Raw genomic sequence first — 15,028 nt, forward strand, 5'->3', positions numbered from 1 at the left:
AGGTGTGCAGTGAGCATTAAATATTGAAGAACACAGGCCTCAAAAATAAAATGTTTATGGCTTCCCTCGTGGTCCTTTCCGACTGTGTTTGTATGTTGTTAGACGCACCTCCAAATGTGTCCACACAATCCTGTGTATTTGAGCCCATTATTGGAGAGATCAGCCCACCTCAGGGAGTGTCTTCCTCTTTTCACTGACCCTCACTTCACCAAGCACAGTGTTCTCATCAGAGCCTGCCCCACCAACATGCCCAAGGTAGAAGAGATGAAAGAATATTTTGGGTGTACTAAGACAAATATTGATTGAGGCTCAATGTTAAGAAGACAAAGATTCTCACCACTGGACCAATTGGCAGCATCAGGATGGATGGTGAAGAGATTGAGATTGTACACAGCTTTAGCTTGCTTGGCTCCACAGTCAACAGTCTTGGTATCAGCAGCCAGGAAATTAAAAGGCGCATTGCCATGGGAAAGTCTGCTGTTAGGGACCTCTCCAAAGTACTGAAGAGAAATGGCGTCTCTCTGGAGACTAAGGTGTGTCTGATACAGGCCATGGTCTTCGCAATCACTTGTTATGCATCAGAGAGCTGGACAATGACTAGGGAGGATAGAAGGAGAATTGATGCCTTTGAGCTGTGGTGCTGGAGAAGAGTATTGAGAATACCATGGACTGCTAGGAAAACAAACAGATTTGTCCTGGAAAGGGTTAAACCGGGTGGCTCCTTGGAGGCAAGGATTCTGAGGCTCCGTCTAACATACTTTGGACATGTTGTGAGGAGAGACCGGTCCTTGGAGAAGGACATCATGCTTGGGAGGGTGGAAGGACAGCGCAGGAAGGGAAGGCCCTCTATGAGGTGGATTGATTCAGTGACTGGGATAATCAGGATGGGAGTGTCGGAGACAGTGCAATTGGCACAGGACAGAGAGTTTAAGGCTGTTGTACATAGGGTCGCTATGAGTCACAAGCGACTTGACGGCACATAACAACAACAAGACAAATCTGTTCATTTTTTGGCACTTTGTGGTCTTCATTCTTCATTAACACCACAGTTCAACAGCATCATTTCTTTGATCTTCCTTACTCAGTGTTCACATGCATATTGAGTGGCACCGTAGTCCTCAAAGTTACACCTTTGCTTCTGAACATTTCAAAGGAAGACTTAAAGCACTTGCCTACAGACAGCAACAGTGACAGCCTTTAAATAGGGGTTACACTCTAACATCAAGAAAACGAAATCTTCACCACTGGACCAATATGCTGTCATCATGAGAGATGGAGGAAAGATTGAAGTTGTCAGTTACTTCCTTTTGCAAGGGTCCACAGCAGCCAAGAAGCTAAAAGGTGTGTTGGACTTGGGAAATCTGCTGTCAAGGTTCTACCCAAGGTTCTAAAGAGCAAGTGTGTAATTTTAAAGACCAGATGTGCCTGATACAAGCACTTTTCAATTGCTTCCTGTGCACCTGAAAGTTAGACAATGAGGAAGACAGAAGGAGAATGCATGTTTTGAGCCATGGTGTCGATGGAGAGTGTTGAACGGCCACCAAACCCAAACACATCTTGGCGGAAGAGCAACCAGGTGCTGCTTAGAGGCAAAGTTGGTGACACATCACGCCATGTGCTCCAGACGTGTTGTGAGAAGTCCAGTCTTCTTACAGAAAAAAAAAAGCCTCATGTTGGGAAAAGTAGTGGTCAGTGTGAGGGAGGAAGAGCCTTGGAGACGGACGAGCACCGTGTGAGCCTGTCCACGGGGGAGAACACGGGCTGGCACAGTGAGGGTGAGCTTTCCATGTCTGATTCACAGGGCTCTCTGGGTCAGCACTGACTCCTGCATCCAACAACATCTCTATGGTTGTGTGACTGCCAGAACCAAGTTCCATAAATTGGGTGGCTTATGAGAACAGGGAGCTCTCATGGCCTACTGGAAAGAAGCTACATTGCAATCCCAAAGGCACGCGGTTCAAATCCACCAGATGCTCCAGGGTAGAAAGATGGGTAATCTCCTGCCATATGACTTACTGCCCATGAAAGCCTGCTGGAAGGTGAGCTGTGGGTTGTCTCTGCCCGGATGGCACACAACACAAAAACAGAGCTTTGTTCACCCTCAGTTCTGGAGGCTGAGTCAGAAAGGAGTGTGGCACACACATTCCATACTTCTCTCCTTGGCCCTGGTGACACCCCATGATGGTGGCTCCTGGGCTGTTGACATGGCTCTCCATATGTTCCTCCTCCTTGGGGTGGCATCTTCCTTGAGTCTCTTTTAATGAGGACACCAGGTAGGTGGGACCTCAAGTTAACTGATAACAGCTTCATCCCATTTTCCAATGTAGTCATTTGTGGTCACAAGAGCTAGGGGTAGGGTTCCAGTAGCACCTCCAGGGAACTCAAACTGGCCGTGATGCAGCCTTCAATTCTAGTCACTTCATCCATCCCAGACTTCATGAGAAGGTCTGTTTAAAATATGGACAATAGAATTTGGTTCCTGACCAGTGTCATCTAGTGACAAAGACATCTTTTTCTGAGAACAGAGGAGAGAGGGAAATATGGAAGAAAGGTCTGTCTGGTGAGATTTCAATGCTGACAGATGTGCGGTCCTCTTCAGAAGGGGATGTCCTGTCCCTCACTGTACTGGGGGATCTCGGCTGCTCCTCTGAAGGGTACATCCTTTCACTGGCTGTGATAGGGAATGGTACCAGCTGGGCGCCCTTTGGGAGGGTGGTCCTGTCACTGGCTGGACTGGGGACAGTGCTGTCTACAAGGGCTCTCTCCCTGGCCACCACTTCCTACTTTCCTGAGGTGGCAGCTGGAAGAAGAATGTAGCAGTTGCCTTAGGCCTGATCATTTCTTGAGATACCTGCTAACACCTAACATCAAAGACCAGACCAGACAGTGAATCCTGATAAGGCTCTGGGCCTGATCACAAAAGCCCAAACCCAAGTTAATAAACAGCCCCAAATCCCTGAGCATCTTCCCTAACCCTCCCTAAAACCCCTATAAAAAGAAAGCCCCTTGACTGCCCTGGGGCCACTTTGGCCTCCCTCTTGGCTATCCCTCTCAATAAAGGCCTGTTCATTTTCTTGGGACCAGCTTCTTTCTTTCTATCTCTTGCCCTCAACTCCTTTTTTCTATCTAACAGCATGAGGGATGCAAAATCAAACAGCTAGAAATGCAAACATTCCCAGTGACCTCATTACTGCTAACAACATGGAGTTTTAAAAACCAAGGGGCCTGGGTAGAACCTTTCTCTCAGATGAGACACCAAGGCCCATGAGTGGGGTGGCTGGGCCCCGATGAGGGGGTGACCAGGCCATGGCATGTTGGGACGGCCGGTTGACAGGGCAATGTAGAGTGGGAACCTCTCCGGGAGGCCATGCCCCACAAGCTTTGGGGACTATGCATCCCAACTGCCCTGCTGTATGGCACAAGGTGCAGGCTGGGCCACTGACCTCACACCCAGGACAGCCTGACCACTTGGGGCTGGAGGACTCACACGGTCTTCCTGGTGCTCACTTACCTACCCGTGGTCAAGGGCTTCGGGTGTTTTCACATTGTCACAGATTCTGCTTCTAGGTATGATGGCCTGTCACTCTCCCATGCCCACACCACATCCTACAGAATCAAAGTCTCAAAACTGCACTGCTAACTGGAAGTGTGGGTGTCTGAGAGCCCAGGCTCCCCGTGAGAAACACAGGCGGTCTCCTCACAAAGACCAGATGCAGGACCACGCTGACACCGGGCTGACTGGATGCTAGGGCTAGGAGAGACAGGGACAGCCCTCAGGGACAGCCTGACTGTGTTTGTCCTCACTTCCTGGTCTGCTGTGTATAGCATCACATGGTCACAGCATGACTCCATGTGGGAACAGGGTCTTTGACGATGTTCTCAATGTTCTCGCTAACGGGAGGTCATACAGGGCAAAAATCAGGAAGCTGACCCACGGCCACCGAGTCGATTCTGACCTCCCCTCGATGGCCGAGGCTGTAAGCCTTTACAGAAGGGGACACCCATCTTCCACCTGAGCAGTGGCTGGTAGATTTAAACCAATGGCCTTTGGGTTAGCAGCTTGAACTCACTGCACCACCAGGGCTCCTCTGAGTGGCATCTTCTCAAAGCACTGAAACGGGGACAGACTTGGAGGGAAGAGGTTGTGGAGCGGTCATGTGGACACACCCAAGGAATGCCTGGATCACGAGGAGGCTGGGGTCCTGAGGAAGGCTCTGCTCTGAATGGGGGTGGCCCTGCGGACACTCCCAGCCACAGTCACTGAGACAAGAAATCCCATTACACACTCTGTCACTGCCGGACACACACGGAGGGATGCAGGAACAGAGTGGATACCAGCTGGAGGCAGCATGAAGGCTGCCCGGTGGGTGCAGAGGGACGTGGCCCTGGTGCCTCAGCCTGGAGACTCCTGGCCTCCAGGCCAAATGTCCATGGGGCTGATCAGCTTCCAGGTTAAATTCTGTGGTGCTGAGCAGTGGCTTGTGGCCACTGCAGGGCAGGCCAGGGCTCACACTTTAGGCTCCATGGTGGTGGCCCTTTCATGGGGTACAGACAAAGCCTTCTCAGAGTGCACGTGTGTTAGTGGCCCAGGCCCCAACAAGGCTTCTGTGGACACAGCTCAAGGTTTGGTTGTCACTGAAGGAGTGGCATCCATTTCCTAAATAATATGCCTCTGGAAACTCTATGAACTTTGATAAATGTCAACAGTTGTAGAGGGGCTTCAGGCCTTTTGTTCATAGGGTTGCTATGAGTCGTGCTGGAATTGAAGGCAATCAACAACAATATTTAGAAATGAGCCCCAGCCATTTGTCACCTTCCTCCCAACCTCCATGCTCGCCCCACCCACCCGGCTGTGAACTAAGTGCCAGACAACTTTGCAGTCATGTCTGCTTCTCTCTTAAATGCAATGCCTTCAGCCACTCTGAGGGAACAGTGACAATCAGTTGGGTAAATATTCAATCTGGAAAAAAAGTCAATTATAGACTTGATAATATTTGTTCTTCCAAAATGTCCCAGATGCTGAGGCTTGCTGAAGAATCACATCTGGAAATTGGCTTTTAGGAGGAAGCTCAGGGCGGTTAGTGTTGGGGAAACTGAAGAGAGGTGAGTGGGGTAGGGACTGCAGAGATAGGAAGGTGAACTAACTGACCACCCCTCCTGGTCGTGGCATCCGGGAGTGATCAGAACATAAAACAGCAGTGGGAAAGGGGGGAGCTCTGCACAGCAGCTGTGGCAGCCTTAGGGCCCCCAGGGTGTTGGCTTGCTGACTTCCTTCAGGGGCTGTGGAGGGCCTGCTCCAGGCCTTCCCCCCACCTGCTCACTGGTCTCAGCTCGCTGGGCCACGGCACTCCTGGCCGCCTATGGCTGCTGTCCTTTGTAAGGGACCCTCCCTGTTTGTTCTGTCCATTTATGACTCTGCCCGGAAGTGATGAGTCCTCAGTGGTACAAATAGTAAGTATTCAACTCCTGGCCAAAGGGTTGGTGGTTCAAATGCATCCAGAGGAGCTTCAGAGACTAAGCATGCTTTTGAAAGGCCACAGCCTTGAAAATCCTGTAAGATCAAGTCTGTTCATTACACATGCGTCTTCCTGAGCTGGAACCAACTTGACTGTAACTAACGATACCCACAAGGGAGTGGGTCCCTGAAAGGCCACCTGGAAGCCGGGCAACCTTCCACACTGACACACTTCTTAGCAGACATTACAATGAGCCTGGTGTAAGATGGCTACAGCCATTCAGAAGAGAGCACGACCACTGGCCACATCCTACCTAAACATCACCTATGACACAACCTGCCTGAGGGTCCTTAAGTAACTCCTTACGTGGGAATGGGCAGAGGGCATCCAATTAGTGTTCTCCACAGAGCACTGTCCACTGAATAGATCAATATACCTCCCCACCCCACATAAAACCTTTGTTATAGCTTTCCCACATGAAACTTCCCATCTCCACTGCCTCCCTCCAGCCTGGAACTACGGAACTTCTAAGAGCAGATAATAAATTCTTTTGTTTTACTTCATCTGGTTCTCCGTGGCCTTTTTTACCTCACAGTCCCATGTTCACCAAGATGACCTCATTTCCTGTTTCCCCAAATGTGGTTGCACCCACAGGTACCAGGGTCCCTTCACAGGGCTCTGGAGGAGAGATATGTGGCTCTGCTCTGAAGGAAGACACATGGTGTCTGTTGCCTGCTGCTGGAGAATCCATCCTGGAGTGGAGAAAGTAGAAAATAGGAGTAAATCCTATATTTTATAGAGGAATTCTAGAGTGTACGTTATGGAACAGAGGAGTTCTAGAGTGTACATTACTGAACGGGGGGGTTCTAGAGTGTACATTACTGAACGGGGGCTTCTAGAGTGTACGTTTCTGAACGGAGGGTTCTAGAGTGTGTGTTACTGAGCAGAGGAGTTCTAGAGTGTACGTTACTGAACAGAACAGAGGAGTTCTAGAGTGTACATTACTCAACGGAGGAGTAGTGCATAGTTACATATTGCTGCTGCTGTGTACCGTCAAGTGAGAACCGACCCATAACTGACCCTCTAGCAGGTTTTCAGAGGCAGTTAATCACATGGGAGGAGGTTGCCCATCCTTCTCCCATGGAGCAACTGGTGGATTTGAGTCACATGCCTTCAGGATTACAGAACAGCTTCTTGCACTAAGCCACCAGAGCTCCCTGTGTATAGTATATAATTATTGTATATAGGAGTAGTGTATGGTGTACCTGAGCTTCCACACCTGCCTCAGTGAGGGAAGGATACTTAGAGGCTAGGTTAAGGGTGTGGGGAAGAGTTTCTGGTTTTTTTTCAGCACTTTTAGGAAGGAGAGTGGGGTTATGTGCAGAAAAGGAGTTGTTGTGAGGTGCAGTCAAATCTACGATGACTCACAGAGACTCTGAACCTTGCCCAGCCCTGCACCGCCTTTGTGATTCCTGCCCTGCTCAAGCCACCGAGGTAGGCACATGTCAATGCATTGTAAAAGTCTCCCTCTTTCACTGGCCTTTCCCAGAATGTGTCTATGCAAGGACAAGCTCCTCTGAAAATATGCCCAAAGCAAGTGAGACAAAGTTTCACCATCCTCACGTCTAAGGAGCACCCTGGCTGCACTTCCTTGAAGGCAGATTCGTCTGCTGTTTTGGCAGTCTGTGGAGTGGTCAACGCTCTTACCAACACCACCGCTCAAAGGCAGCCACTCTTCTCCCACCCTTAGTCACTGTCCAACTTTCAGCTGTATAGGAAGCAATCTACATGTCGTAACAACAGTTAAAGCATCAAAACTTGGTAAGGGGCTGTCTTTTAAAAAAAATTTCTTTCTTGCAATCCCAGAGGTGCGTGATTCGAATCCACCAGATGCTCTGCTAGAGAAGGAGGGACAATCTCCACCTATACTAGTCAGATCCAATTTGATAGTACACACACCAAAAAAAAAGAATAAATTTTAAAAAAATTTTTAATTGTCTTTCTAGGCTGAGAGCATCAAGGCTCCAGCCTGCTAAGGAGACCATCTTCCATGGCCCTTCTAGACTAAAAGGAGACTCCTCCTTGAAAAATATTATTAAAGAAACATTTGCTTTCCATTGTCTTCTTGCGTCTTGCACCAGAACCCACCATATGCATGTTCTTGGGGACCTTGCCTCATGCCCAGCCTCAGTCAATTGGCTTCCCTCTAGTATCCTGAGCCTCTGAAAGGTGCTGGTCACCACAGCAGGGGAGGCTGGCAGCCTCAGAACAGAATTGCTCTGGCAGACAGTGGTGGTGGGCAGGCGCAGCAGGTGTGGACGTCCCCACGTGGAGGGTCGGATCGGCAAGCCTCTCGTGGGAATTTCCAGGGGCTGTAATGACCCTCAGGTGGGGTCCACACCAGCCTGATTTGCTGTGCTTCGCAGGTGAGGTGTTATGCAGAGCAAACATCCCAGCAAGCCCGCGCCAGGTCTGCCAGCGCCCCTTCCCCAGCAGCGTGCTCTTGCTTTGTCTCTGCATCTGATTCTCAGGAAACTCCTCATGCTATTGCACACCCTCTGGGTGACCCACTGCCACTGAAACATAGTGACCCTTTGTGGAGTTTCTGAGGCTGTGATTCCCAGCTGGCGAGACTGGGAACTTTCTCCCATGAAGCTGCTGGCAGATTCAAACCTGCAGAGTCTCAGCTTTGGGTCTGCAGTACCTTCTCCAGACTACAGCAGAACACAACCCTGATTTTTATGTGCCCTAGGACCAAACATGACGTGTGACTCACGTGTTGAGACAGTGGCTGTGTTGTGATGGTTCCGAGGCACCTGAAACAGCACAACTCTGCTCTCCCTCCTGAAAGTCCAAAGTCCAAAGGGTCAAACAACAGTGTCCAGGGAAGGCTCCCTTCTCGGGCTTCTAGAGGCTGCCTGCTCCCTAGCTTTGGGGCCGCTCTTGCCCTTGTATTGCAAATCATTCTGTCTCCAAGCCCCCGGCAGCCCTCTTCCCACACATTTGGCTTTCTTTACATGTGCCAGTGCCCATGCTTGTATTTGTCCCAATTACTAATGAATCTTGTGCCCTTGGCCTTGGTGTAAATGGAGCTGTGTGCTTTGTTGCTTCTCCAGCTCACCACACAGCCTCTCTTGGGACTCCTCACGGCCAGTGACAGCTGTCCCTGCCCACTGCTTCTGCTGGAAGTCGTGTGAACGCCTCGGGCAGGGCAGACAGTCCAGCCAGACGTGGCTCGCAAGACCTGCCATCCACTTCTGAACAGGCAGCCACTGAAGGCCCACGGGCCGCGGTTCCATTGTGGCCCATGGGCTGCAACGTGGCAGGGCCCGTTCAACAGCACCAGGCTTAGTTTTCAAATAAACTAGATATTTCAGAAGCCATCTCAGTCTTGGGCAGATATTCCTTCACTCGTGGGCTACTCAGAGGTTCAGAGAGGCCTTTTGGTTTGAAACATATGGGGCAATGTAATCCACCAGCCTCTTGAGGGAAGCAGCTAGATACAGAGTTATGCCCAACATATTAGAGACACAGCCACAGGACTGTAAGTGAAGGTGTAGTCACTGCACAGTGGGGGGGTCCCAGCAGCAGGATTCCTCCCTCCCCAGCTTCAGCTAGGAGCTTTTATACCCTTACTCTCCCAGATGCTGGGCTACGTAGACCCAGGCTACAGTATCCTGCTGTTAACATTTTTTTAAGGGTACAATGACAAGTCAAGGGGACAGTGCGAAATGTCTACATCTTGGGTTTATAAACAGTAGCAATTACTATTTGGGAAAATGGATCAAGACAAAACTTTAGGGCTTGGGGCAGAAATTTTCCTCACTCAGGGTTTGGTTACTCAAATGGGGTGAGGGAAACATAAAAGTGGAGTCTACCTGGCTTCTCAGCAGATCATCAGAGCAGGCACCCACTGCTAGATAGATGCCCAGGTCTCTTTTCTTTTCTGCAAGACTGCAAGATTGTGTTATCTGTGGATCGAAGGTTGTTTATGAGTCTTCTTCCAAGCCTGAGGCCCCATCTCATGGAGTTCAGCTTTGCAGAATATCTGCTGAACACACTTTTGAGTTAGTGAAAGGACATAGCCCCAGCACACACTTTTCCTGATTTTGAATCATTCAGTGTTCCCTTGTTTTAGTCAAACAACTGTTTCTTGATCTCTACACAGGTTTTGCATGAGTACAAGCTTTAGTTTCTACTCTTCTCAGTGTTATTAATAATTTGTTAAAATTCAAAGTCAAATAACATAGACAATTAAAACCAGGTAAACATCTTTCTGGTATTATCTGTTTTCAGACAAGATCTATCTGATATCAGCAATGATATCCCTTGTTCCACTGCCTCTTCTGAATTCAGATTGAATTTCGACAATTTTCTGTCTACACACATTTTAAAATTATCTTCAAGAATTTACTTGCATGCAATATTAATAATGTTGTTGTTGTTATGAGCTGTCAGGTTAACTACAACTCATAGTGAGCCTAGGAACAATAGCTCTAACCCCTGCCCTATTTTGGGCCAACCTCACCATATCTGACACACCTGCCACCATTGTCACAGTCACTGTGTCAATCAATCTCATCCAGGATCTTCCTCTCCTGCATTGTCCCTCCACCCTTCCAAGCATGATGGCCATCTCCAAGGACTGGTCCCTCCTGGCAACATACCCACAGTATATGTGATGGAGTTTCACAATTATTGCCTCCAAGGAGCAACTTGGTTTCACCCTCTCCAGGACAGACCTGTTTATGCTCTTGGCAATCCGTAATATATTCAATACTCTTCTACAGCACCACAGCTCAAAAGCATTGATTCTTCTTATGTCATCCTTAGTCATTGTCCAGCTCTTAGAAGACAATGGCTTGGATCAGGTGCACCTGGGACTCTAGATTGACATTTTTGCATCTTAGCCCTCTGAAGAGTTCCTTGACAGCAGACTTTCTCAAAACAACTTGTCTTTTGATTTCCTGGTCTGAGCTAGATGAAAATGTTAACAACCTCAAACTTTTCTCCATCTATTATGATGCTGCTAATTGGTCCCATGGTGAGAGCTGCAATTTATATTGAACACTACACTCCTTGGCCCTCTGCAGCAAATACTTCAAGTTCTACATTCAGTTGGAATGGCACAATTGAAAATTGAAATTGGCACAAATAGGGATTTCCTCCAGTCAGGTGATCAGGTGTCTTCCAAATTTCTTGGCATAGAGTGAGCATGTCTGGTGTTGCATTTCTTTGTTTAAACATTTCAGTTAGGGAGCGCTGGTGGCATAGTGGCAAGAAGCTGCACTGCAATCCCAGAGGTACGTGGTTCGAATACACCAGATGCTCTGCTGGACAAGGAGGGACAATCTCCTCCTGTACCAGTCAGATCCAATTTGATGGTTGTTGTTGTTGTTAAGTGCCATCGAGTCGCAGGTGACTCATAGTGACCCTATGAAGGAGAGTCCTCAACACTTGTGTGTCTCTCATCTTTTCTCCAGGTTCACAGAGTTTCCGGAGGCAAGCTATTATGGAAGTGGATGCCACTCCTGCTTCCAAGCTTGTTTTACTCGGGGAGCTCCACCAAACACTGTAGACCATGGGTGACCAACCATTAACACATTTGACACATCAATGTCACAGCTGATTTGATGGTACACACAAAAAAAATAATTAAAAAAATAAAAAAAATAATAATTAAAAAACACATTTCAATTAATATCCTGTCAATTCCTGGGTTTGGCCTTATTTTCCCCGATGCACTCAATGCAACTTGGATTTCTTCCTTTATTACCATTGGTTCTTGATCATATGCTACTTTCTGAAATGATTCTGAATCAATCGATTCTTTTTGGTAGAGTGACTCTGTATTCCTTCCATTTTCTTTTGATGCTTCATGTGTCATTCAATAATTTTCCCAATGGATTCTTCAGTTTGGCAACCTGAGGTCTGATTTTTTTTTCTTCAATTCTTTCAGCTTGAAAAATGCTGAGTGGGCTCTTCTCTTAAGGTTTTCTAACTCCAAATCTTTGCTCATTTAATTATAACACTTTGCTTTGTCTTTTAGAGAACTTCTTTGAAATCTTCCTTTCATCTCCCTTATTTCACCACTTTTCCCAATTGTTTTAAGGAAGCTTTGGTGGCCTAGTGACAAGAAGCTGTGCTGCAATCCCAAAGTCATACGGTTTGGATCCACCAGCTACTCCATGGGAGAAGGATGGGCAATTCCATCCCATGTGGTTGCCTCTGAAAACCCACTAGGTTATCTGTGGGTCCGTTCCAGTGAGATAGCACACAACAACAACAACAATAACATATCCTACAGTAGGTTTCAGAGTCTGCTCTGAATTTTGGTCTTTAGGATTTTTCCCTGTCTTTTAAATAGCTTTAACTTTCTTTATGTACGATGTCCTTGATGTCATCCCATAATTTAGTCATTAATGTTTAATGCATTAAATATATTCTTGAGATGGCCTTTAATCTCATGTAGGCTATACTCAAGATTTGGTAGATAAATGATAGATAGGTAGATCAAAACAAGCAGAAACAGTGTATTAAGGCAATAAGAGGAAAGCATAGCTAGTGTAAGGTGGGCCATGCAACAGAGTTAGAGTGAAAAGGAAGATGGAGAGGTACTCCTGGAAAGAAGGGTGTAAGACCTTAGAGCATACTGCCGGCAGTAAAGGAGAGTAGGAGCTCAAGATTGTATTTTTAATCTTACAGACTTTTTCAAATTGTCTTTAGTTCCAATTTGAACTGCAATTGATTTTCTGATTGGTCTTGTTCTGACTGATGATCGAAATTACTCCACCATTTACTTCCACATATGTAGTCAGATTCTTAGTGCTCTGTTCAGCAAGATTCACATAAGCCATCTAAGACTATAGTCTTGAGTAGGTATCATTCCTGAACATGAAATAAAAATCCTCATAGCTGGACAATAAGCAATGTGATGATAAGGTAAGAAAAGAATAAGGTAAACTGCCAGATGTGCAGGCTGGGTTTAGAAGAGGCCATGGCACTAGGGATATTATAGCTAATGTTGTCAGATAGATCTTGACGGAAAGCAGAGAGTACCAGAAGAATGTCTATCTGTTTCATTGACTATGCAAAGGCATTTGACTGTGTGGATCACAAAAAAACAGTGGCTAATTCTGTGAAGAATGGGAATCCCAGAACACTTGATGATGCTTATGTGAAACCTATACTTGGACAAGGAGGCAGTTATCAGAACAGAGCAAGGAAACACTATATGGTTCAAAATCAGGAAGGGTGATGCCAGAGATGTGTCCTATCTCCATACCTTTTCAATCTATATGAGGAATAGATCATCTGGAAGGCTAGGTTCTATGAGGAAGAGTATGACATTAGGATTGGAGGAAGACTCATCAACAACCTGCGTTATGCAGATGACACAACCTTGCTTGCTGAAACTGAGGAAGATTTTATTCTTTTGCTGCAGAAGGTCAAGGACTGCAGCCTTAAACATGGATTGAATCTCAACATCAAGAAAACAAAGATTCCTACCACTTGGCCAATTGGCAGGATCATGATAGATGGTGAAAAGATTGAAATTGTTAACTGCTTCAGCTTGCTTGGCTCCACAATCAACACTCTTGGTACCAGCAGCCAGGATACCAAAAGACAAATTGAATTGGGAAAGTTTGCTGTCAGGAACCTCTCCAGAGTGCTGAAGAGCAAAGATGTCAGTCATGAGACTAAGGTGTGCCTGATCCAGGCCATGGTCTTTATAATTACTTGCTATGCATCAGGGAGATAGACAATGACTAAGGATAATAAAAGAACTGATACCAGGGGAGCTCTGGTGGCCTAGTGGTGAGAAGCTGCACTGCAATCCCAGAGATATGCGGTTCGAGTCCCCCAGATATTCTGCCCAAGAAGGAGGGGAAATCTCCTCCTGTACCGGTCAGATCTGATTTGATGGTACACACACACACACACACAAAAGAATAAAAATAAAAAGAAAAAAGAACTGATACCTTTGAACTGTGGTGATAGAGAAGAGTAGTGAATATACCACGGACTTCCAAGAGAACAAACAGGTCTCTCCTAGCGAGGGTGAAACCAAGTTGCTGTCTGGAGGCAAGAATTTTGAAGCTCCATCCAACATACTTTGGGCACGTTGCCAGGAGGGACTAGTCCTTAGAGAAGTACATCATGCTCGTAAGAGTGAAGGGATAATGCAGAAGAAGTTCCTGGATGAGACGGACTGACACAGTGACTGGGGTAATAGGGCACTGTGTTGGAGACTGTGACACTGGCTCAGGATAGGATTCAAAGCTACTGAGAATAGGGTCGCTATGAGTCACAAGAGACTCAACAGCACATAACAACAAAGTGACCTGCATTATGCAGATGACACAAACTTCTTTCCTGAGAAGACTTGAAGCACTTGCTGCAGAAGGTCAAGGACTACAGACTTCAAGATGGATCACATCTCAACAAGAAAACAAAAATCCTCACCACTGGGCCAAGAGGCAACATCATGAAATATGGAGAAAAGATTGATGTCAATTATTTCATCTTACTGGATCCACAATCAATTAATGCTCTTAGTATCAGCAGTCAAGGCATCAAAATACAAGTTGCTTCGGAAATTTGCTGTCAAAGATCTTTTCAAAGTACCAAATGCAAAGATGTCAGTTTATAGACTAAGGTACCAAAAAAAAAAAAAAGACTAAGGTACATTTGATCCAAGCCATGGTCTGCTGACAGTTGGACAGTGACTAAGGATGACGGAAGAATAATTGATACCTTTAAGTTGTGGTGTTAGAGAACAGTATTCCTATGGACTGCTAAGAGAGCAAAAGGAGTCTGTACTGGTGAAAGTGAAACTAGGGTGCTCCTTGGAGGCAAGGATGGTGAAACTGTCTCATACTTGGGGCATGTTGTAAGAAGGCACTAGTCCCTGGAGAAGGACAATATATTTGAAAAGGTGGAATTGTGGTATAAAAGAGGAAGACCCTCAATCAGCTGGATTGACACAGTGTTAACAACGAACTCAAGTGTGACCGAGATGGTGGGGATGGCACAGGTTAGGACAGGGCTCAGAGCAGTTGCTCACAGGGTCACCAAGAATCTGGTAGATTCAGTGGCACACACAATAATCAAAAGGAGAGCAAGGAGAGCTTTGGTGGCCTAGGCAGTATAAGTTATGCTGTCAACCCCAAGGCTGGTGGGTTGAATCCACCAGCTGCACCCCAGTATTACTGATTTACAGCCTCTGAAAACCCACTGGGGTCGCTTCCAACTCGAAAGAAAATGCATTTTAAGTTTGAAGGGGCTCTAAAGGACGTGCACCACTAATCCCGAGGCTGTGCTCTCGGCTGTCTCCTCCCCAGTGAGATGCAGCCAAGGAAACCCAATGGGAGGTTGACTGAGTCGCTTTTGACTGAAAGGTAGAGAGCAAATGAAGCAGCACAAAGGGAGCTTTAGCAAGATGGTCAGTAGGGGTTGCACGGCCTCACCAAATTCTACGCCTCTCTGTGTAATGTGAATCCACTAACAGCCCCAAGAGCGACAGGACAGTCTCTCCTGTTAGGATTTGCAGCTTCAGAAACTATGGAGAT

Source organism: Elephantulus edwardii, unplaced genomic scaffold (genome assembly GCF_000299155.1).
Source record: "Elephantulus edwardii isolate Elephantulus edwardi_28Jun2011 unplaced genomic scaffold, EleEdw1.0 scaffold00048, whole genome shotgun sequence".
Taxonomy (NCBI): Eukaryota; Metazoa; Chordata; class Mammalia; order Macroscelidea; family Macroscelididae; genus Elephantulus; species Elephantulus edwardii.